The sequence below is a fragment of the Thalassophryne amazonica genome, chromosome 21 (assembly GCF_902500255.1).
Source record: "Thalassophryne amazonica chromosome 21, fThaAma1.1, whole genome shotgun sequence".
NCBI classification, from domain to species: Eukaryota; Metazoa; Chordata; class Actinopteri; order Batrachoidiformes; family Batrachoididae; genus Thalassophryne; species Thalassophryne amazonica.
This window is the reverse complement of record NC_047123.1, coordinates 31,592,060-31,616,124: the sequence shown is the minus strand read 5'-3', so window position 1 is coordinate 31,616,124 and position 24,065 is coordinate 31,592,060. Positions and strand designations below refer to the sequence as shown.

The 24,065-nt window shown below is 41.1% G+C and overlaps 1 long non-coding RNA gene across 1 annotated transcript; it reads left to right on the top strand.

The window, feature by feature from the left end:
* The first annotated feature begins 17,982 nt into the window (after positions 1-17,982).
* Positions 17,983-22,931, top strand: LOC117503309. Its single transcript, XR_004558542.1, has 2 exons — positions 17,983-18,231; positions 22,503-22,931. It is a non-coding gene; the product is annotated as an uncharacterized LOC117503309 (long non-coding RNA).
* The last annotated feature ends 1,134 nt before the right edge of the window (positions 22,932-24,065 follow it).

Below are 24,065 nucleotides of genomic sequence, written 5' to 3'. Positions count from 1 at the left end.
GTTGGAAATGAGAATGAGAGGAACAGTAGTAGCCAGTAAACGAGTATTGATCAGTATGTCTGGTATTTATATTGTGTATTTGTTATATTTATGTTTGAAAACTGTCTTTCTTTTTTCACATTTGATACTCTGTGTGCTTACCCTGTGTGCTGCTATACAATGCTGCTGGAACCTCAATTTCCCTGAGAGAGTCTTCCCAAGGGATCAATAAAGGTCTATCTAATCTAGTCTAATCTAATCTAATCTAAGAAAACACTTCATTTTGGAGATAATCCAGATTAAATTCCGCTTGTTTCACCCCACCTTTGCTCAATTCTGCTGTTTTGCATGTGCAAGCAGCGACTCGGATGAACTCAAAACATTCTGAGCCAGTCTATCTGCAACTTGGGGAAAAGACTGGTTATTTTTAAAGACTGTCTGGATTAAATTCTGATTGTTTCACCCCACATTTGCTCAACGTCTCAGCTCTGCTTGTACAAACAGTTATTCGCCACAATCTCCGTTTGTTTTATTAGATTAATGGCTGTAAATAATACTAACATGTCTTATTTTCACTGTTATCGTTGAAATCACATATAACTTTATTTGAATAATAATGTCCTGATACTATAACACTGATGCGTTTTAAAGATGTATTTCATCTTCTGTGTTTCATTCCAGTGGAAAATAAAAGAGTTTAGAAATGCTGCTGAGCATAAAGTAGGTAGATGATCAAGGTTGATGTAGGTCCACTTTTGACCGGTTCTCGGGATCTAAGCTGACTGGGTGGGCTGGATGAGTGCCACATAAGTGACCAAAAGGTGAATCTTAAAGAAGTGACAAATGCCTTTAAACGATGCTAACATTCCCTCTAGGTTGGATTGGTTATCCCTCCTGAACAAATCCATCAGAGGCCGTTATATTGTTTTTGCATGGTCAGATTTTTCCGGGTATTTTTGCGGCCTCCTGTTTGCACACCTGGCGGAATTGTGAAAGTTTGTCTTGGGTCATGCGTGTTTATCCACCCCGGGGCCCCAGAGATGACCCCATCATGCCACTGGTGGGGGGGTGGGGAGGCCAGCACTTGCGTGTGGTGATTTCCAAAGTGTCCAGGCTTTGGAGACGGGCCACACTGCCTGCGCCGCCTTTCAGCGATCTGGCCCGGCTCTCACCGCTGCTGCCGCTGCTGCTGCTAGAGGGGGTGTTTGGCAGGGCACCGCGATGTTTTCAGAAGCACAGACTTCTGGCAGCGTCGCTCAATATGATGGAGAAAAATGCCTGCCGTTAATGAAAGCCAGCAGTGTCTCTCCAATTGGACGACAACCCGAAAGGCATTATGTAACTGAGATACCATAAACATTTCAAAATTGTCTCTCAACAAATTATCAGTGTTTATTTTTCCACGTTATATCTGATAGTTTTGAAACACGTTGTAATTATAGGAAGAGTTCTGAAGGACATTTTGCCTCTTTTTCTGTTCCATTAGCAAATGATCATACGGCCAAGAAAGCATCTGCAGCAATACGTCTGAGGAGTATTTAAGAATAATCATATTAAATGCTTTATTCAGGATATGCTATTTGAGATAAATTCATGTGACAAAATAAAGATCGTGGCTGCGTTAGTGAATGCTCTTCTTTCACTCATGTTTGGATAGTGATGTTTTTGGCTGAAGCCCAACGCTGCACCTACAGCACGTATTAGTCAATATTTATCTAGTTTGGAAAAGCTTTACTGAGATGGGAATAGAGGGTGAGATGATTTAATGGGCATGCCAAAGAACCTTCTTGGATGCCAAACTTTTAGACTTTTGGTGGTCTTCCCTCAAAGATCAGACACCCAGAGGGCCGTTAAGGAGACCACGAGATGCCATGATTCAAGAGCCACTGAAGGCACATGAAAGCCTGCAGAAAATGGAAGGGTCTGTCTGGCAATTACTGCTCATCAAGGCACATTTCAAAGAGCAGCCGTATTATGAGAGTTCTTGCACATGAAGGAGTTATAGTTTTTACTCTCTGTGTCGTTCCTGAAGCGTTGGAGTGGACGATCAACATTTAAATGTCTGGGCAGACATCAGGCCTCGTGCAAGAACCCACACATTTGTTCAAAAATGGCGCGTATGAGTAACTTTGCCTATTCACCACTTTTCTTTTGAGATTTGTCAGGGGTGAATAAAACATATACTGTCATCCATGTTTTCGGGAATTGATTGAATATTTCAATATTTTAAAGCAGTTTTACATAAATTACATGTCATGATTATGCTGATGTTATTGTGTTTATCTCTAAAATTGTATATGTAACGTAGCATATGTTCCCCCAGGAAGAGTCAACAGGTCAACGCTCTCTGCTGTTTGCAGTTGCTGACCTGGATGCTACCTCCTCCACCTCACTGCCACCAGTCTGTCCCTGTCTTCTTCTCAGTGCAAGATCCAAGATCTACCTTCCCTGGCACTCTGTCATAACGGGAACTTAACATTCCGTACAATGTCACTACATATTAAAATATTAAACTTTTTCTTGTCTCCCAAGTCTTTATGGTAGAACTGTAATATGATTTACATACATTGGTTTGTCACTTCCACAAGGGGGAGATGCTAAATTGGTCCCAGGAACAAGGAATAATTTTGAGCACCCAGAGATGTGTGAGTGCAGATAACTTGAGTTCAATGCATCCCACAGGAAGGAGAAAGGTTCAAGCTCAACCAGACTGCAAATTAATATTATGTAATTCTGCAAACCACTTATGACACGTAATTAATCCATTTTTAAGGTGAACTGTTATTTTCTTCCTCAATTCCACTTTTTGTTATCAGCCATTTCAAGTTTTTTGAATTTCTCTGACTGCAATCTTCAAAGATCCTCTTTGCTGTCTCCAATCCCAGTGGTCTCACTGGACATCGCTAACAGACATCACAGCCTTATTTGGTATATTTGAGGCACTATTCACCTATTCTTGTGAATGTGCTCTGTTTTACACATATGCCCCAGTCACAATGTTTGGCACACATCATTTACGCAATTTTCTAGATTGCAAACATTTGCAGAATCTGGTGCGGCATCCTCCTACCACACCTTCACAAATATGTTACCGACTGTCGCTACACAATAAATGACAGTGCATGTGCTTCCTCGCTGAAAAAGATATTTCAAAAATTAGTCCAAGCAGTCATTTGACACACATTCCAGATACAGCAAAACACATATTTTCTGCACTGTGCAAGAAAACCACAAATGAGACATTAAAGACAACTCCTGTATTCATTTGGAATCCTATAACTTCCTCCCTTTTACTTTTATCCTGCAGACAAGCATAGAAAATGTGATTTTCCAGTGTGTTTAATAAACCAACTTTTACTCGGCGTCGACCGGGACATTTCCGCTGCTGGATATTAAGAACTGGGGCTTCTAGCTTTACCCGTGACACTTCATATATCACAGTTAACGTTGAGTGTCATAAACTGAAAAATAATATTTGTCTTGATGCGTTTTTTCTGCACGTCATGAAACTTGATTAAATGTTCTAATAGGCTGTCGTGTGTCCGTCGCGTAGCCAGATGCAGAAACAGATCTTTCCAGAAGGCGCGACTAAAGTTACAGCATGAGGGGAATGAATCAAGATACCCAGGTTCTGGTTTTTCACTTTAAACACACTAACACATAATCACTATGCAAACCATCGCTTCAGATCACTGCAGGAACTTGAAAAATGTGTTGTAGCGTTGCTTCCTTGAGAGCTGGAGATGCTTAAATCAAACATTACGATTGGCTGTAGGAAGCTCTTGTTTGAGCCCTTTAAGACTTTGAGTATTACTTCTGGTTTCTGTGCGCAGACACACAGAGGTCGTGTAACTTTTTGATAATCCTCCGTGAACCTTCCTGAAGGTTTCATAATGCGGGGAAACCTGGGTGGCCGTGATAAATGACATTTGACATTTAGAACTGCTTGCATTCATAACAGTCATTACATCAGCGTTCCCTAATGGTGGTTCTTATTTTAACGGGCAGGATTATATGAAGCCTGTGACGTTTATATTGAATCTGTTGCACCTAATTAGGGGGGAATGGTGAATGGAGCGGTCTGCTTTTTTCACAGGGACAAACCAACCCTCCAGATTCAAAAAAAAAAAAAAAAAAAAAGATTTCCACTAAAGGAACTGCAGTCCGGTTGTGTTGTTTCAGGTACAGGTTCTCCTAATTTAATTAATTTTAGCAACCTTCAACTTGGGTAGTTGGGCTCAGCTCAAGGAAAATTTGCAAGAACAGGAGCTTTAAATGTTAAATTCCTTTTAAAGTTGCATTTTTTTGCAGAACAAATGCACAGTAGCCATTTTTATATTTATTACTGTAAAAGCAACAAAAAGCATCGGTGGCCTCGAAGTGCAAAATTATGCAATTGATTTATTGATTTATAAAACTAAAGGAGGATACAACTTCTCCAACTTTGCAAGAACAGGAGCTTTAAATGTTACATTCCTTTTAAAGTTGCATTTTTTTGCAGAACAAATGCACAGTAACCATCTCTGTATTTATTACTGTAAATGCAACAAAAAGCGTCGGTGGCCTCAAAGTGCAAATCATGCAATTGATTTATTTTGATCAGCTATTATCTTTCGCCTTCATCGTGCACATCTACTCATTCCTGTGCAACGGCGACAGCGGCATGCTTCCAATTTCCTGCGGCACTTCTCCTTGCCGCGTCCCGCCTCCCCCTCAAGAGACACACCAAGAGGTCAGGGGTTAACGTGGTAATAGGTGGTGGTGATTGGTGGAAGACGCTCACTCTCTCCTGTTTTTTCAGAGCACATTAAGCCGCGCCGCTCCTGTGGAACAGGAGCCCAGAACAGCTGTGTCCGACTGCCGTGTGCACCCCCTGCCACCTCCTCCTCCTCCTCTGACTTCTTAAAATAAATAAACAAAACAAAAAAAAAAAACAAACTTATTTTAAACATTTGATTTGGACAGCGGGGAAAAGTTATGGACTGGAACATGTGTGTGTGTGTTTGAATGTATTAAACTGAGCCCCTCTCCTTGTCGGATGAGAGAGTTTGTTTAAATTAGAAAATGTGGCTGGTAAACCTGAAAACATCATTTATTTTGCTGACTGAATTAGACTGTGGAAAGGAGCTGTCACAATAAAACGCACCAGAACCAAAAACAGAGGCCACCGCCTGCCTTCCCAGGTTGTCGAAGACCACAATCTCAACAATCCTGCTCCAATTTGGATCGCCTTAACTAATAAATTACTTAAGACAAAATAAAAAAATCACTCCATTTAGAAGATAACATAATCCAGGAGGCTTCAAAGTCTTCACCTGATTTCCAAACATTTAATAAAGTGTGTGTAATAGTTATAATAAATCTAATTATTCACGCAATTTCTTCTTCAATCCCCATTTGCTGTTAATTCTCTGCAGAAACTGACGTTCATTAATTAACCACGGCAGCGCCATCTGAACAAATTGAGGAAGCAATTAAAGACATTTTCTTGGCAAACTAATCAATACTTCTTCCTTCCACACAGCGGAGACACCCCAGAGCTGTGGGCGCCAAACAATCCGGTAATCCCACATCTTGTTCCAATGATCGACTGTAAACGCTGTAGCACAGCGACTGTTTACATTTGTCAAAAATATCGCGCGTGCTTTTTGTTTTGGGTTCCGCAATGCCGTCGCTTTGTAAATCTAAGGGTACATTGCACAAACATGTCATCTCGCTCTTGGAGAAATATTTATAAACATGGCCTAGAGTAAATAGTGCAATCTCTAAATGCGAGGAGCGTGTCTTTTTTGTAATTTTTTTTTTTTTTGGAAAGCCTTGATGATAGCCGAGTCTTTCCTCTACCACAAAAAAAAAAAAAAAAGAAGCTTGGATCCTCATCAACCTCCAGTAGAGATGCAAATCTCCCAATTGGGTACAAGATCTAAACCCTTGAACCCAAACTCTTCGGGATCCCCAACTCCTGACCCAAAGTCCTTCTGGTGACCCTACAGCAAACCTAAGTCCAGATGCGGCGGTGGCGGCGGCTGGGTCCGTGAAGGAGTACTCACCCCAGAAGAAGTTTTGTTGACATGGTGTCACTGTGCTGAAGAGGCTGTTAGATGCCATAGCTGCCTCTGGTTGCAGCAAGCCCCACTTTTGTTCCTCTGCGTTTCCGTGACCCTTGACACGTCCTAAACCGAGAGTACGCAGCATGTCATGAAGACGTTAAAAAAAAGAAAGAAGGCATCCACAAAAACATGCTTTTACATATCAACTATTTGGATGACCACAATAACGACCAGGTCTGGTTTTATAGGAAAAAAAAACTGCAGAGGCAAATATCGCCTTTGCGGACAGATCAGATGGTGTCGGACTTGCTTGCTTGGCGAGTGTGGTTGGAACGTACTTACTCGCTTAGCGCCGTCCTTGTGACTGGAGCTGGCCCGCGACGATTAACCATTTACACTCCGGGTCACCCTCAAACACCAACCCCGAGCCGCACGTCTGTGGTTCTGTGGTTGTTTGGGAGGCGAGTGGAGCCCTCACACAACCCAAAAGGCACCAGCTTTAAAACTCGTCTCTTTCCTGCCCTCCATGTGCCGTCACTGGAGAGCCTGGGTCACGTGCCCTGTGATGTCATCACGGCAGAGCAGCTGAGTGGGACAGCCTACCGTTGTGGCTTTCTTCCCTCTCCTCTCCGGGCTCTTTTCCTTCCCCTCACTCCCTCGTTCCTCTGGCTCCCTCCTTCTTCCTTGCGCGTGGTCCGGCAGCGTTTCCAAGCTCTCAGGGGGATCGGGCGCTGACACTCCCTGAGTCAGGAAGCTTCAGCGGGGGCAGCTTGTTCAACCGCCCAAGCCTCCTCAGCATATGGGGAACAGCACTCTTGACTTCACCCTTTCATACCCCCCTCTCCCCCCTTCCCCCTTTCCCTCAGCTCCTTTAACAGGGCTGCCGAGCTGCCTGTCTGCCTCTGCTGAGTTTGGTAAGATTCGAGGGTGTGGGTGAGGAGCGAATGGCTGGCTGGCGGCGTGAGTGAATATGTGTGATATGTGTGTGAACATACAGCAAAGAGAACTGGTGGGGGGGGGCGGAGGAGGAGGTGTGAAGCTCAGATTCTGCTTATTGGCAGAGGAGTACGTCTGAAGAGCTGCTTCAGAGCGGTTTACTGCAACCTTCTGAGCTTCACACTCTATCCGTGTTTCAGGCGGTTTATTGCGCTAATACTGCAATTACAGGGCGTGCACACGCCTCAACTGTGCACCAACTCTCTAAAAATGGAGCAGCCACTGATACACAAAAAAAAAATTCTCAAAGAAATGCAACTACTTTGCACAGAGACACAAATGAACCACTAAGTGAAACGGACCCGTTTTGCAGCTCAACCTCCTGCCACAGGATGGTGATAGATCAAAAGTTGACAGATTCTTTTGCATTTCCACATTTGTACATAGCTACCCTACATCTGAAGTACATCACTGTTACTCTAGCACATACTAAAAGTATGTAAGCGAGTAGAAGGGACAATTCTTACTGACGCGTATTCGCTTCAAAAACATTGTGTTTTTTGCAATACCAGACTTTTTAAATCAGTTTAACTTCCAAATGAAGTTCTTCTTCTTTGGATAACAGGCTCCAGCTGCATCATGGAATAGCGTAATGTTGGCCATTTGCACACTATGGAAGTAGTGATCATCCAAGTACTACTGGACTACTACAAATGCCTACTGAGTATTCGGACGCCATACAGATTGCAACATACTGATTTTTGCCTACTATGTAGTACACTAGTAGAGCAAGGGGCAAATCCAATCAGTTGTCTTTGTTGTGACACCTGGGTAACAGACCAAGTAGGGTATTGTCCGTTGGGGTGAAATACTGTGGGGACCTTGTGTGCCCAGTGGCCCCTACGGTAACTATGAAGGCCAAACAGGAACCCTGAACATGAGACAGCTAAGAAGTATCAGATGAAGCAAGAAGTCCTCAAGGGCTGATCAGGTGGAGGATGTGATGGCTTGTAACTCGAAGGCGGATGAAGGCTGCAGCAGGTCTTTCGAGCCTGATTATCTGGGATTTCCTAACAATCAGTCCAAGTTAAGGATCTGTCAAAGACCCTGTGTTTGTCAGTGTGCAACGGTATTCCCATGTTCAACAACCCAATGCACGGGCATCTCTAGATCAACCCAGTATTGAGATACCCCATATGGAAGAGACAATCTTCCTCACCGCTGAGTATTCAGATGTAGTTGAGGAAGTAATACTGCTGTCAAGCTATTCGGCTACATTTGTTTAATTAGAAGAAGAAAAACTTTATAGTGCGAACACCCACTAATGGCCAATCCAAGTAATTATCACAGGATTACTCAAATGCATGAAGCAAAGTTGGTAAAAGTAACACACTAAATATAGGTTCACATCGAAGATCCATGTACCACCTTCATCAAACTTTTTGTCATGAAACAATGCATGAAGCACATCGTAGAAATCATAGATACAGCCAAAGAGTTGGTCTTTTATTGCCCCTTTAGTTTGCATTATTGAGTTTGCAAGCAGTCAGATGGTCACATATTTTTTGGCTAAAGTAAGTTCAAACGGGACAACACTCATGTTCCTACAGCTCCGATTTTTCCGTAGCTTTCCAAGGATCCCCTGAGCTGCCCGGTGGATGAGTCCAGTTTTTACTTAGCATGATCTTTGATACTTGCATCCACATATCGAAATGTTTGATAAAAAGTGTTTTCAATGTACTATAAACTTCATGCAAAGAAAAAAACCCCAGCATTTTTGCCCCACCCCCAAACATTCCAAACTTTTCACTATTGTGGCGCAATGCAAAAACAAAACAAAACAAAAAAACCCTCACATTTCAGCACACAGTGATGTTTTTATGAGGATAAGCAGCACTGGAGACATTTTTCTTGTTTCCCTCAGAGACCCGTCGTGAATCCAGAGTTAAGTGGCTCTCACATTAGCGTCAGACGGGGCGATTCCTGTAAGAGACAGTAAATCATGGCCGTCCGCCTGTCTTCCCTCTGAAGAAGATGCCTTCTCACGATCTCAGTAACACAAACGCGCACATTCACACCATGCAGCGCCAGTGCAGGCACCAACAGCCCGCCGGCGCACGGTGCAGCACGGGTGACCCCATGAGAATCAAACGTGAATCATCAGGTGCAACACCTCACAGTTCGCCTTTGATCAGCAGGTTTTGTTACGACAGATCAAATATGCAGACGGGGTGTTACAATCGAGGGAGAGGAATGTGTGGAATGAAACGCGGGAGTTCAGTCAGGTTTGGAAACATGTGTCAGTCACCGAGCGGCAGGCAAGACCGAGTAAGCAATAAAACAAAGAACCGTCCCTCATTTATGATGGTTAGTGGAAATTACTACCTGTCAATCAGTAATTTGTATATATATTAATCACTGTATTCATGTCTGATTTAAATGTAGTTGTATATAACTAGTATCAACATATAATTAAAGGGATAAAACTGTTGTCTTCAAAGGAATTCTAATGGTGATGTCATAAAGGGCTTTTTGTTGCAGTGATTCCATAACATAAGGTTCTGTGTGGTCTTGACATTTGAGCAATTCTGTCTGAAATTGAACCATTTTTTTCCTCAACTAACACACCCCTGCACCGTGTTTAACCCCTCGTGGCTCATAACTTGACTTTGAGTTTGATCTTTGATGGTCATCCAAGGTCAGAGGGCGATGATCAATAGAAGGTGATAGGCAATTGGATCTGGCCATTTTAGCATGTTTGGCAGTGACCACAGGTAAATCTTTATCCAGTTCCTCTTAAACTCATCAAAACACCCCAAGGCCGTGGGATTCCAATCCTGGTCCTCCAGACCCTGAGTACTCTACATTCTGACTGACTCAGACTAATCAGCTCAGGTCAGGTGTGTTCAGACAAGCATCATCTGGATGAACACACCTGGTTTGGCTCATTATCTACAGTCAGAGCAATACTTGCTTGGGGTCCTATGGCACTGGGCCGCAGGTTTTAACCTTGGCCTCTGACCTTGACTTTTAACCAATTTTCCCCCAAATCAAAGCACTATGTCCTTGCATGAACTTTGGATCATTCCACCAAGTTTGATCAAAATCACCTTCAAAGCTCTGAGTTATTTGTTTGTCCACAGATGGACTTATGGGCAAAAAATGCGCTGCCACTCACAAATTTCATCCGTATAGTCATACCTCAAAATATAAGTAGAACAAACTTTAACAACAAGATCAGTTAATGAAGCTTTTGCAGGAGCTGATTGAAACGTTCTAAGAACGCAACCAGTTCACACTGCAAACGCGATCAGCTCACTGCACTTCACTAATTCAGCGGCTCGAAACAATAAAATGTTATCGTTTTCTACAGTACCACATTAAACGGGTGCATAATGAGGATAAACTGGTTAAATATGATGACTTTGATGCACCAAATCAATCCAAAAAGAGAATTTTTTGTTTGCTTGTTTATGGAACTCCTTTAGATCTATCTGTCTGCCACCTGCTGAATGGTTGGTGAATCCTGGATGGATGATGGAAATCAGGAGCAGGTGTGGTTGAATTTACATTTTAGCATCTTTGCCTCCTGCTGGACATGTCTGGGATTGTTGGTGGGAATAATCTGATCATCACATGCATGAAGGAAATTGGGAGCACACTGAAAAAAGAGAATGTTTGAACCAAATTAAAAAGTGTTACAATTTGTAAAACCTGACTGAATTAAGTTGTTGAACTTAAGTTTGAAAGTTAAATCAAACATTCTCTTTTTTCAGTGCAGGTGCGATTTTGAGGTTAAACATAACTTATTATATTATCTCGTTTATCAGTTGTTTCATTTCCAAAGTCTGAACGCAAAATACTGAGAACGCTTGAGATATAATTCTAATCAGATGTCAAAAACTGAAAATGGAGATTTTTTTGTTCTATTAAATGAAATTTTTCACAAATAAATACCACAATGTATAATGTATTTTGACAGTTCCTCAAGGTCTTTTGAATATATCTTTCTTAAACTTAATGGTAAAAGCAAAAATGTGTAAAGCAACAGATTCTTAACTCTGATTTCCACCTATTAAATCTTAATATAACTTTTTTGGGGAAAAAGTCAATAAAAAACATGAAAACATGAAATGCAAACAATCCCCCAAAATTCCGTCACACAGCATTTCCACACACCTTTTGCCACCTACCTTATTTTTGCGCAGTGAAACATTTTCCTTGGCGAGGCATTCGGTAAATATTTGCCATCTAAAACAAGAACATGCCTCTTGAGTTGCAGCACATGTTGCAGAATCCTGAGGGAAAAGCTAATTCAGACTCTTGCAAACACACTGAATTTCACAGAAACCCATTTCCTCTCCCAGATTTAATGCATCGTGTCACCCGTGCAGTTTGCCTTCATGCTATATGTTCTCAAAACTCCTCTTGCTCCATAATTGGCGCATCGGCGCATCGGTGCAATTGCAAAGACAAGCTGTGCATTTAGATTTAGTCTGCCATTGATACCCGAGTCGAGCAAGGATGATATTTAACGTTGTGTTTAAACTTTTTAAGGTTCCTGCAAGCTGATGCTTTGCAGTCAGAAACGATTAAAGCGCAGGACAGAGCGCAGCCCGAACCGCAGTCAATTATACGTAGTTTTGACAAGAATACATTCATCACGTCGTGATTGGATCTCAAACATGGAATCACAGCGATGAAAGACAAAGCATAAACATCAAACTCAGATCTTGGGTGGCGTGACGTGACGCGCAAACCTGAAGATTCTTTAAGAGTGAAAGTGAAGAGAAGTGGGCCGTGTTTTGGTCAGATACGATGACAAAGTTTAGGTAAAGTTGGCCAAGTGTTGTTTTTCTTGTCCAACCTTCGGTCAGGTCGGCGGTTCAACCACCTGAAGGAAACCCCAGCGAGCTGAAACGGCGACCGCAACTGCTGCTCTTTCCTATAACCAATTCTGGAGACTTAGACTAAGCTCACATCTAATCCGCGGCCCATGCAGATTAGCGTTCATGGTATTGTTTTCAAAACAATACTGTGTTTTTGTAAGTAAATTATATTCAAGGGTACTTTTTGAGACGTCTTGCCTGATTGGAAGGATTTGGGCAATTATGTTACAGGATACAGTCAAGACAGGGACAAGCAGAGTTCATGTGAAGCAGAGGTGCCAAACTGAAGGCTCGAGGGCGAGACGTGGCCCATAAGCCATATGGTTGGGGCCCAGAGTACATCTTAATGGTTGTTAATAATAAATGACACTTTTAGTGTCTTTTCTTAGTTGTATACATGAATCTCAATTTAACAACTACTTATATATATGTAGTAAGAAGAAAACGTGAATTAAGCAGCAAACACTGGAAGAATTAAGGGGTACGTTACTTCTCATAGATATGGATCTGGTCCACTATTTGAAGGTGTTTCTTTAACTTTGGCAGTTTTAGTTCCTCAGCTGTCTGTCTCAGCATCTATCTGTCAAATGTTTTATAATATATAAACTTAAAAATACAAAGAAATACTGTCTGGTAATTGACAACCTGTTTGTGGCTTACGTTTATTTTAGATTTATTTACTGACCTAAATTTTTTTTGTCATTTTTTTTCTCTTAATATTAATAAAATTATTACGTGGAATGGCATTTTGAAGGGTACTGATGTTGGTATTTATGGGGTGTAGGGGGGTGGATTGACCTCATACCAGAATTTCCCATTTTGACAGGAGGCAGTTGTGGTGCCGCGCATCACCACATGCACCACATTATGGAATCACCATGGATTCTGGATGGCAACAACTCAGTTCAGACAACCAGTCCTTCCGCACCCTCTCAAGTAGCTGTCAATCTCTTACAGCCACGTTAAACGTGGGCGTTCCTTTGGGCGTCTCCAGCAGGTGGAGTCCTCGACACTGAGAACCAAGAAATGTGTCACATGGCTAAAAAAAAAAATCATAGCGTTCTATTAGCATTAAAACATACACAAATATTCCAAGTTTGACACCAAAATTAGCCGCACAACAGTGGCAGGAGCCATTCTGAAATCACCCAAAGTGGACAAGGAAGAGAAAATCTTGTACTTTTTCAACCCTCATACCAGACACTCATCACACTCATTATTATTTTTGGTTTTCTCCTCTTTCCAATGTAATCTTCCTCTTCTTTTGACTAATTATCAAGTTATGCTTCTTCTGTCACTATCTAAGTCATACGTGTTGTTTCTGAAATTGTGACGTGTCTGTCCAAACAAACGGTGCCCGTACATGTTTGCTATAATTGTCCCAAATGCGGCCAAATCCATATTAAGTCAAGAATCAGCCTTAAAGCTACAGTGTGCAGGATTGAGTGTTATCTTGTGGTCAGGGTGGAGATTACATGATGTCAGCACCAGTCCTGATTTTGTTTCCCTTCATGTTTTTGCTTCTTTGGCAACACAGACTAGTGATCCCTTTCCTTCTCTTGTGACAACCAATATGTATGATTGTCCATGTCACACAAAATAGGAGTTCTCACAGTTGTTAGCCTGCAGGAGCAACCAGGAGACAGTGAATAGGGGAGTAACCACTGATTTTTGTTCCAACTTTGGGCTTCGCTGCAAAATGTGAAAAGTTGAGTAAGTATGTCTCCATTGCGCTACTGTACCAATATGCCAGTGCAACATGGCGGTCTCCATGAGGGGGCCTGCTCCCATGTAGATATGAAGGGATCACTCTAAGATCACGCAAGCACTTCGATTCATCATTGCTGGTGATTGTACACAAACAAACAGATGGTTATGAATGCAATATTTCTGCAAATAAACACCCCTAAATCCTACGTATTGTAGCTTTAACTCAACTGTGCTGCAATGCATTTTAACAGTAAATGGAAGAACTTAAAGCAGCACCGATTTTGTGACTTTCAGTGAAAATTCAGTCATGCATGCTTTCGTTGTGACATGTTGGAAGCACAGGCCGCTATTTCAGCAGATCCGATCGCGCTGCATGTCTGTTTAAGCAGAGAGACGTTTTGCAAAGGATCTCTCATGAACTAAAAACTTTCCCTGGTGGTGGTGGGGTGGGGGAGAGGTGGTGGTGGTGGTGGTTGGTGTGGGGGTGGGGGGGGGGGGGGTATTGCCCGTTTTGGACAGCTCTTCATTTTGCTGCAGAGACAGTTTTGTAATATATGTGAGCCCACGCTGACAAAAACAGAGCGAGCGCCGTTTTTATGTGCAGGTAATAACGTTAAAGGCTGGAATCCGAGATGTGGAATATAATATTTCATTTATTACAGCTTCTCCACTGGTGGCCGTACACTAAAGCTGCTGCACTTGTGTGCTGAAGAGCTTGGCCGGGACTCGGAGCTCTGGCCAAGGTCTGCCCTGAGGACTGTGGTGGATAGCCCACCCTGCCAGACACTCTCCGTCTCCTTACTGCTCAGGACCACACACCTTCACATGGACTCGCTTTGTTATCACAAGCTCTTCGTAGAAACATAACGGAGGTATTGGCGAGCCTAGAGTTACACTTGCTGTTAGCGCAGCGCGCGCTGTGCCGACTGTTTCCTCGCTTTGTCATAGCAGATGAAACCAGCAGCTCGCACAGTTTTTGCAGAAAATTACTTCTTGCAACATTGCTGGAAAAACGCTGGCGGATAACCTGACACCTGAGATGAGTTAAAATTAACTCGGAGTGAGACTGTGTGTGCTTAAGCCTGTCTGCACTCGTCGCTCCCTGCTAAAGCTAAAAATGACATGACATAATTAGCCCCGAGCAGACGTTACACATGTGGAGTATTAGAAAAGGAAGGCTTATTTATTAATAGCCCTTCTGGCTGCTGGTGTGTACTCTCTCTGGCGAGGCATCAGAACGGCTCGGCGGGACAAACAGGCAGGTACAGTGATTCGCTTTAACAGGCGACATCTGTAAAACGCCAAGGTGGTTTACACCGCGGCCGAGCCCGAATTAATGTGCTTTCATTGGAAACAAACACCACTTGCAATCAACTTCTGTTGGCCGGTGCGCCGTTGGTGCGAATGTAAATATCTCCTCACAGCCCCGCCGCCGCCGCCGCCGCCATGCAACAAACCAAAACTCAAGGCGAGATTCGCCCAAGACAAAGTCCAGAATCTGCGGAAGTGTCGACATTTGATCTACGATGCAACACGGCCAAGAGGATGTTGATGTTGAGTGTGAATTGTTTGGTACGTATAATCTTAATGAAAAGTAGATATTTTTCTTTAGGAGTCCAGCGGCGGTATCTCCATCTTCCAGTGACTTCACCTTCTTTCTTGTGGTGTCTGGACGACTGTTTTTGGAGTCGATGTGCTGAGGGAAAATAAGTAATAAGGGGAAATGTTTAATATTGAATGGCGCGCGCACAACTTAAACACACATTAAAAATAGCTCCTAGGGTTGTGATTACATAAAAGATTGCAAAAAAAAAAAAAAAAAAAAAAAAAAAGGAGGGAAAGTTAGATGACTGGCGGAGGCCGCGACGAGGAGGCTGTGGCTGACCACCGAGAGACTGAGCCATTTCTTTTTCTCCACTCCTCATTTTAATCAAGGTCTCACTCCAGGATAAACAGTGCCTACCTACGCTGCAGTTCAAACATCCAGGCCCGCTGAGACTCAAGTGATGATTTCTAAATGTTCGCTGACAAGTTGGTTTAATTTGTGTGCTAAGTAGATGGCGGCGGACTTTTTCATACACACATATATACATATATATATCTGTGCCGCTATTTCTCCATCTCGGCACTTCTCTGTCTCAAAATATTTTGGTCCTCCACAAGTCCTGCCGTCTGGTTTACATATGCCACGCTGTGTTAAAGGTGAGGACAGATCCAGCCGCTTAAGGCTGCTGAAAACTCCGTCAGACAGCCTGTCTGTCCATCAAAAAGAGTCAAAAACCCCTCTGTCCTGATCGTTGTGTGTGTCTCGTTGGTCAGCTGTACGTTCGCCTCAGTTGACCGCGTAGATTTTTTCATGCGTGAGCATAAGATGCCAGCAACAATAACAAATGGATCACAAGGATGAGGAAAAATTCTGAAATGATCCTTTTTAGTGAGGATGTACGGATGGACAAAATGAAATGAGCAGCGTGGCCCAAAAATACCTGTAGTTATGGTAGATATTTTAGAGAAGTGCATATGAGGCCAACACAGGTGGGTACGTACAAGCGCATGTGGAAAATTATTCAGAATAATGCTCATCGATTGCTTGAATGCAACAAATCTTTACAAAAAGTCTGCTTTAATCATTAAAATATCACAGTAAGGTTGTGTCTGATTACAATATTTCATGATCACTTGATTACAAAAATCACCACTTTTTAATGAAAAATTAAGTCACTGGGGTTTATTTTTTGAAACATTTGTTTGATTTTTGTTACTCAAATTCATCTGATTTTTTACAATCAATTCTGTCTTATATTTTGGTAGAAAGCATTCCGCACGCACTGATAAAAGCTTTCATATAATTATATAATTTCAGTTACAATGTATAATTTCAAATATTAAATTGCATAAAAGAGATAATACCCAGAACTCAGAATCAGTTAGCATCACCTTAAAATAGCAAATAGCATAAACTAGCACACACCACAATCAAAATAGGTCTCAGGGCCTACAATATATAGAATATTCCTTTTTCTATTAAAAAAAAAAGTTTTTATTGAATATCAGCAGACGGATATTTTGTTGATGTCAACTGTTGCGTGGTACATTTGTATTTCTGTCTTTCTGTTCTCTGTGGATAACATAAACTGAGCTAATAAACGTGTGCAGGTTTCTATGAGAAACTGCGCCAAAAACAAACTGGAAGATTCTGTCATTTTTAAGACAGGTTTAGATAGTGAAAATATTATTTCATTAATAAATGCTAACTTATAATCTTGCTAGTGAGTGAGCTAGCAAGATTGGCTAGTTAGCATGTAGCTGGATCATAAACAAGCTGCTTTGGAGCAAAGAATGGTGGGTATGTGTTCATCAAGTAATAGATTGCACAACAGTGAGTGATTTAGTGCAATAATTTTGCATTAAGCAACTCACACTTGGCCAAGTTTGCCACGATTCAGGCAGGATCGCATTGAGTTTCAACTCTGCATATCTTGGCCGATTTCCCCAAGCAGCTCACACTCCTGACCAAATTGCTACACTGCACAACTTGTATACAACTCAGGGTTGGGGGGAGATGAGATTCGACTTATTACTTGGTATAGATTGGTGCAAGTTGCATCACCATGTGCCACATGGCGTGATCTGCTTGGGTTATGGGTATACTTCTATTAAACTCCACACCAGTCTAGACAACTCTGTTTGAACTCGGATGTGAAACCTGGATGCCAACATCCGCCAATCTCAAGAAAAAGTTAAGTTTAACCAACCTTTCCTGATTTATTCCTAGTAGTACACCAAGATCCCCACAAGCTATGTACTAGTTATGCAGGAAAACCAGGTATCAAACCCAAACAGGTGGTTGAGTGAATTTTGTCATGTCTCTTAACCTACCATCCCTGGTTCTCAAGGCCAGGCACCTAAGTGGCTCTACTCTTTTCTTTTCTACTCTTCCTTTTTAGATATTTAGATATACCTTTGTATACTGGCATAGTTACACCTTAAAATTGGAATCTAATATATAAGATATACCTTACTGAATTTTCATGTCACGTGTTTGACAACTCCACCATGACAGCTTCCAGTCTACTGGGCTCCTGTATGGATCAAGCCTGATTCGCCATTTCCTAGTTGTGCCTGAACGTGTGATCTTCCTGCTTCTCCTCAAACTCTTTCTCTGCTCTCTGGTCGCTGCATTGCTGCGGCAATGAAAACCCTGTCATTGTGTGGTCAGTCGTCAACAGCTCAGAGACTGCACTGCTAAGCCGAGAGGTCAGTGAGTTCAAAGTGACGGAACTGCAAAGTCAGGATTACAACTACGTCGGAGCGATGATACGACATTCACGTGACGCTGTCAGTCACATGATGCTATCGCTTCAGCAAAATGTCAATAATAGAAATGATTGTGTGTCATGAATATGACAAGTGTGAGGAGGAATAAGGACACTCGGCTTTGGCCATGACTCAAATGTGGGGGTCACGACAGCCGACGGTAACCTGAATGAGCTTATACATAAACTGCCCGTTTTGCGACTCAAAAAGTCAGTTTGCTTGCTGTCGAGAACAAAGTGCGCCTGATAAAGGCAGACGGCTCACTGGAGAAACGGGCTATTATGAGGAGGAGTTCGGCACTGTGTCACTAACAATGGAGCAAACAAAGGATCTGTTGTCTTCCCAAACCGGTGGGTTTTTTATTTTTTTTTCTATGGGACTTTTGTGATGGATAATTGCCCTCCTCACATGATTTCATAATGATGTGACTCGTCTTTCAGTCCCTGTGTAACACAATAACAAGATAAAAAAAAAGGGGGGATCTAAATCTGAATTTTTCACAGTGTTTAGAAGTGGCCGCTTTTCGTCGTTGCGGTGTATAATTTTAGAAAGATGTATGAGCAAGACGCTGACTTGAACCAGTGGTATTACAGCCTGGAGCTCAAGCAGACGGGCCAACTCCTTGGGTTCAGGGGCTGTATTGTCTTAAGATAAACGCTTAAGTGCTCACACAACTGGAGTTTAGGACTTTATGTCCTATTGCTGTTGAATATCACATTCAAATCCGATGGGATTCATCCAAGTTGAGCCAGACGTGTCTATTTGCTTTTATGTTTAAGAACAGGTCCCAAACTGGGAGAGCAAGGGCCGGATGCAGCCCCAAAACCGCAACATCATGGTCACAAGCATGCCAGTCAGCACGATTATTTTATTCCCTGAATTACCCATTTAACCCTAAAAAGTTCAATGTAATCATCAGCAACTGCTACAAGTAGCACATTTTTGTAATTAAGAGTACTAGGAGCCATGTTGTGGTGGATCACAAAATGGGAGTAGTTGGTGATATTCAGGGAAAACTATAAAAAAAAAAAAAAATTGATCAGCAGGAAGACTGAGCAGTAAGCGTTCAGAATTAAAATGTTTAACAACATCAAAATTGTTGGATCAACTTAAAGTGCTTCAATTGTTAATACTCAAATGAATTAAGTTGATCCAAATCATTCTAACAAGTAACATTAAGGACACCTTTTACTTAATTTGGAAAACTTTAATTCATTTGAGTGTTACCAATTAAACTGATTTAATTAGGATTTCGGTTTCAGTGTAGAAGGTCTTATGGCACTGACAGTTTTGCACTTTTCTGAAACAGCATCAGACAATATAGTATTGGGATCTTTAATAATAATGACTTGGATTTATAGAGCACTTTTCAAGACACCCAAAGCACTTTACAAGTTGCAATATTCATTCACGCACAATGGTGGTGGTAAGCTACTAGTGCAGCCACAGCTGCCCTGGGGCAAACTGATGGAAGCGTGGTCGCGATTCTGCACCTACGGCCCCTCCGACCACCACCTCATTCATACCTCACTCAGCCAAGGTGAGTTCTTGCCCAAGGACACAATGGCAATATGCAGATTTTTGACTGGTTGGGAGTCGGATTCAAACCTCCGACTCTTCGGCTCGCTCTACCAACTGAACTACTGCCGCCCCAAAAGTACATTTTCAAGGAACATACACTTAATGTCTTTTGGGGAAAAATATAGGTGATAGAGTAGGCTCTTTGCTAAACCAGAAGTTCCTAGCATTTGTTTTCTTTGAGTTGTCAAATCTTGGCTTAGCCCCCGACCACCCCAGTTACAAACTTCAAATTTTTCTGACAAATTCCAATTCTGACAATCTCTGAAGTCAACCAGGCCAAGCAGAACCTGCCTAGTGTCCTTTGGGCTCATTGGGTAATGTTGTTTCTTTAAAGTGAAACCATTAGGCTGTTCTCCATGAGGATGTTTAAGGTCTTAATAGAATCTTTCATTACTTGCTGACAGCATTACTCTGAATGCTGTTGGGGGGGGGGGGGGGGGGGTCCAAACTGTAAACATTGTTCTTGACACAAAGCTGTCTGCACATGCACAGTACGTGCACATCAGTAACCCGAGGGCCACTGTCTTTTAGATGCTTGTAATCATTCCCGTGAGTCAGCAGAGATCAATTCAGGACAAGTCGGCCGTGGAATGTGTTTACCTCTCATAAATAATAATAATAAAAAAAACATTAACCAAAAAAACCCTCAACTTCAAACAGAGCGTCTTCTGGATTTGGATTAATCCAATGACCTGGTGACATACAAAAATGCATGTGTGGTTGTGTTTATGAATGCTGGAGAAAAACCATCTGCTTTTCACTGTGTTGTTCAATTATAAATAAATGTGCTTACAAAAGAAAAAAAGGTGAACTGTCTCTGCACTTTTTGTGACCATTTTATGATCAACTTTGCATACGGGCCAAACCTACAGAACCATAATGAAAATAATTGATTTCATCACCTTAAAAAAATCATTTGAACACTATTTCAAATGAAGGTGCTTAATAAAGTGTAGAGGTGTGATCTGTTGCACAGAGTTATGGTTTGATGTCAGTGGAATCAGTCTGGTTTTAAAAAGGTCTGAATTAAAGCCACTAATTCAGATGTAAATCCAAATTACATATCTTCAAAATTTAATATTGAAATGGCAAAACTTTGATAAAATCCAAAGGGGAAAAAAAAAACCCCACATTTGACTGAAACAAGATCTCCAACAATCAGATTACAAAATTTCAATTAAATTGAAAAAAATTAAATGAATTATTCAATCTACCAAACAGAGCAGTGTGTCAGATTTAAGAATATCCTCAAAGTTGCTCTCTAGTTATTTCCATGACGCTTTACTGTGAAGTGAAGCCCAGCTGGAGGTTAAAGTGAAGGTTAAGCATGTAGTTGAGGTGAAAATTAGGGTTAAATTCAGGGTTAAGAGTTTGCCTTAGATGACAGAACCCTTGGCATTTGCCAGTCTTCAGTAGTGGTGAAGCATCATGGGAAAAAAATGCCCGGAACCCCCCCCCCCCCCCCCCCCCCCACCACCACCACCACAAATCTGACTTTACCAAATATTTCAAACATGCATATTTGCATATTGTTGTTTTAAAATGTACAACTTGAATTTTTTGTTGTAATTTGTGGCTTTTAATTCATATCTTGTTAAATGGTAAATGGACTGCATTTATATAGCGCTTTTCCATCTGCATCAGATGCTCAAAGCGCTTCACAATAATGCCTCACATTCATCCCGATGTCAGGGTGCTGCCATACAAGGTGCTCACTACACACCGGTCAGGTTGGGATTTGAATTGAGGATCCTCTGGTCTCAAGCCAACACTTTAACCACTAGACCATCACCTCCCCTCGTTCTTCTTGAAATTGTTTGTTCACCAGAAAAATACTGTGCAAAAATTTTTTTTTAGGCATGATTAAAAACAAAACAAAATCAGAAAGCAAAGAAACTTCTGAATCTCAAACAATATTCAGCATAAAAAACTAAACTATAAATATGTAACATGTCAACACTCTGCTTTTCAAATGCAATTCTTCCTAGTGTGGCAATAATGTCTTGATTATTTGATTGTTGTATTTGTGGTAAGTTGCACTGGGTTGAAAACTTACAAAGTCATCGGGTTTTATTGATCTGAAAAAAGTTTTACTCATTAAAAACATACAACATTCATTAATAAAAAGGCAAAAAATTGGTATTTTTTATATCAGCATTTAAAATATTAAAAGTTGTTCTTATACAGTTAAATACTATAGAAAAAAAAACAAATATCATTCATAGGGGAAGACAAGGTGCTTACGATTTCTGCACAAGTCCATTTAACTGAAAAGAAATAATAAAATTTATTTTCAACTATATTTTGTGTTATGCTCTTTTTGCAGTCAAAGATTGTGTTAATTTTATCATATGGAATTATTTGAAAAGGCTTTTACCAACATAAATTGTTTTGTTTCTTATATATGATGACACCTAACCATTTTTTTTTTTTTTAAAAAGCCAACAAAAGTTGGTTCTGTGTATCATATCTCCCTGATGTGGTGGATCATTTTCTTCTTTTCTACGCAAACATTCCTCAAACGATGTAGAAAAAAAATAGCTGCATTGAAATGAGCGTTCTAATACGTGCTCTTTGAACAGTGCTTGCACACATTTTGGGGAATTACAGCCAATCTCTTGGTTCTCTTTCACAAAAACACTGCAGCAGACTCCAGGATGAAACGCTGGAATTTGAGGCACGATGCTAATTTGAAGACAGAATAAATCTATAAATCTGACTTTGTCTCTCGCCTGAGGATATACAGCCACGAAAATTACAGGTTGACTCTGCAGACATGCAGACATCTCTCATCTGTATTGCTAATAGTATAACCAGCAGGCTGCTACGTGCTTACTCAACGTCTAGCGGCAGGGGTGAGCGGAGGTAAGATGTAACAATGATATCATTATGAAGCAGAAATTGGTTGGCTCCAGTTGCACGTTGTTATGACAAAGATTTACTGCATTTTGAACAGAATAATCTGTTTGTGTGTAACTCGTGGGATTATCCGCTCATTCATGAATTATTCACCAATCAAATGAAAATACATTTTTTTTAGGACGAACGCAAAACCAGATGTTGAGTCTGTGCTGTGGCATTAGCTGGCAGCCAGCATGAAAAAGTCATTTGTGAGTGTTCTGATTGCTCCTTACGAACAAACAAACAGGCACCGGCAGCACGACTATCTGAGGAAGATCTCGCGCAAAGCAGAACGGATGATCTGGGAGGACAGCGCCACATCTGGTTGTCGTTAAAGGCTTGTTTTGCTGCGTCCTGCAGACTCGGTGCCATAGGCTCCAACTGCTCCAGCAAGAAGGGTTCATACTGACTTGAAACCAACAAGTGGTGCCTGGAAGACTCCCCACAGAGGTCAGCGTCGGGACTCACCGGCCCAGGAGACAATGGATCAGGACTCGGCAGACTGAGCCGTGAAACAAACACTGGAGCGGTTCGAAGCAGAGACACAGAGTAGGATGTTAGCCACGTGAAAAGCCTCATTGAGCAAGACGGCACAGATTTAATCTTTCAAACTGTCAAAACATCCTTTTTTTGAACATCTCTTTTTTTTTAAAGTACCTCCACCAAGGGGGTTCAGTTTCATCGCATCTGTTAGTTGTGGGATTTGAGCTGATCACCATGAAACTGTGTGAAATAATCATATTATCGAGATGAAGGGCCTTTTAGAGTTTGGTGATGATCAGGTATCAGTTGTTGATCCTTCTTGATTTACTTACTTTCTGAGCATTTCAATCTATTTGTTTAAAAAAAATGTTTTGAGCTGATTGCTTAAAGGAGAAGACTGGTCCTGTTAAGTGGAACAGCTCATTAAATATTGGTGATGATCAGGATTTGAATTTATATCATTTATGTATTTACATTCTTAATGTGTCAATCAATTAAAAAAAAACATTTTGAGCTGATTGCTTCAAAGAGCAAGATAGACCATGTTAAGTGGAAGAGCTTGTTAAATTTTGTGATCAGGTCTCAGTAGTTGATCCTTTATTTACTTATTTTTGAGGATCTCAATCACTTTGTTGTAAATAAATGTTTTGAGCTGATTGCTTAAAGGAGAAGACTGGTCCTGTTAAGTGGAACAGCTCATTAAATATTGGTGATGATCAGGATTTGAATTTACATCATTTATGTATTTACATTCTTAATGTGTCAATCAATTAAAAAAAAACATTTTGAGCTGATTGCTTCAAAGAACAAGATAAACCATGTTAAGTGGAAGAGCTTGTTAAATTTTGTGATCAGGTCTCAGTAGTTGATCCTTTATTTACTTATTTTTTGAGGATCTCAATCACTTTGTTGTAAAAAAAATGTTTTGAGCTGATTGCTTAAAGGAGAAGATTGGTCCTGTTAAGTGGAAGAGCTCATTAAATATTGGTGATGATCAGGATTTGAATTTATATCATTTATGTATTTACATTCTTAATGTGTCAATCAATTAAAAAAACATTTTGAGCTGATTGCTTAAAGGAGAAGATTGGTCCTGTTAAGTGGAACAGCTCATTATATATGGTGATGATCAGGATTTGAATTTATATAATTTATGTATTTACATTCTTAATGTGTCAATCAATTAAAAAAAACATTTTGAGCTGATTGCTTCAAAGAG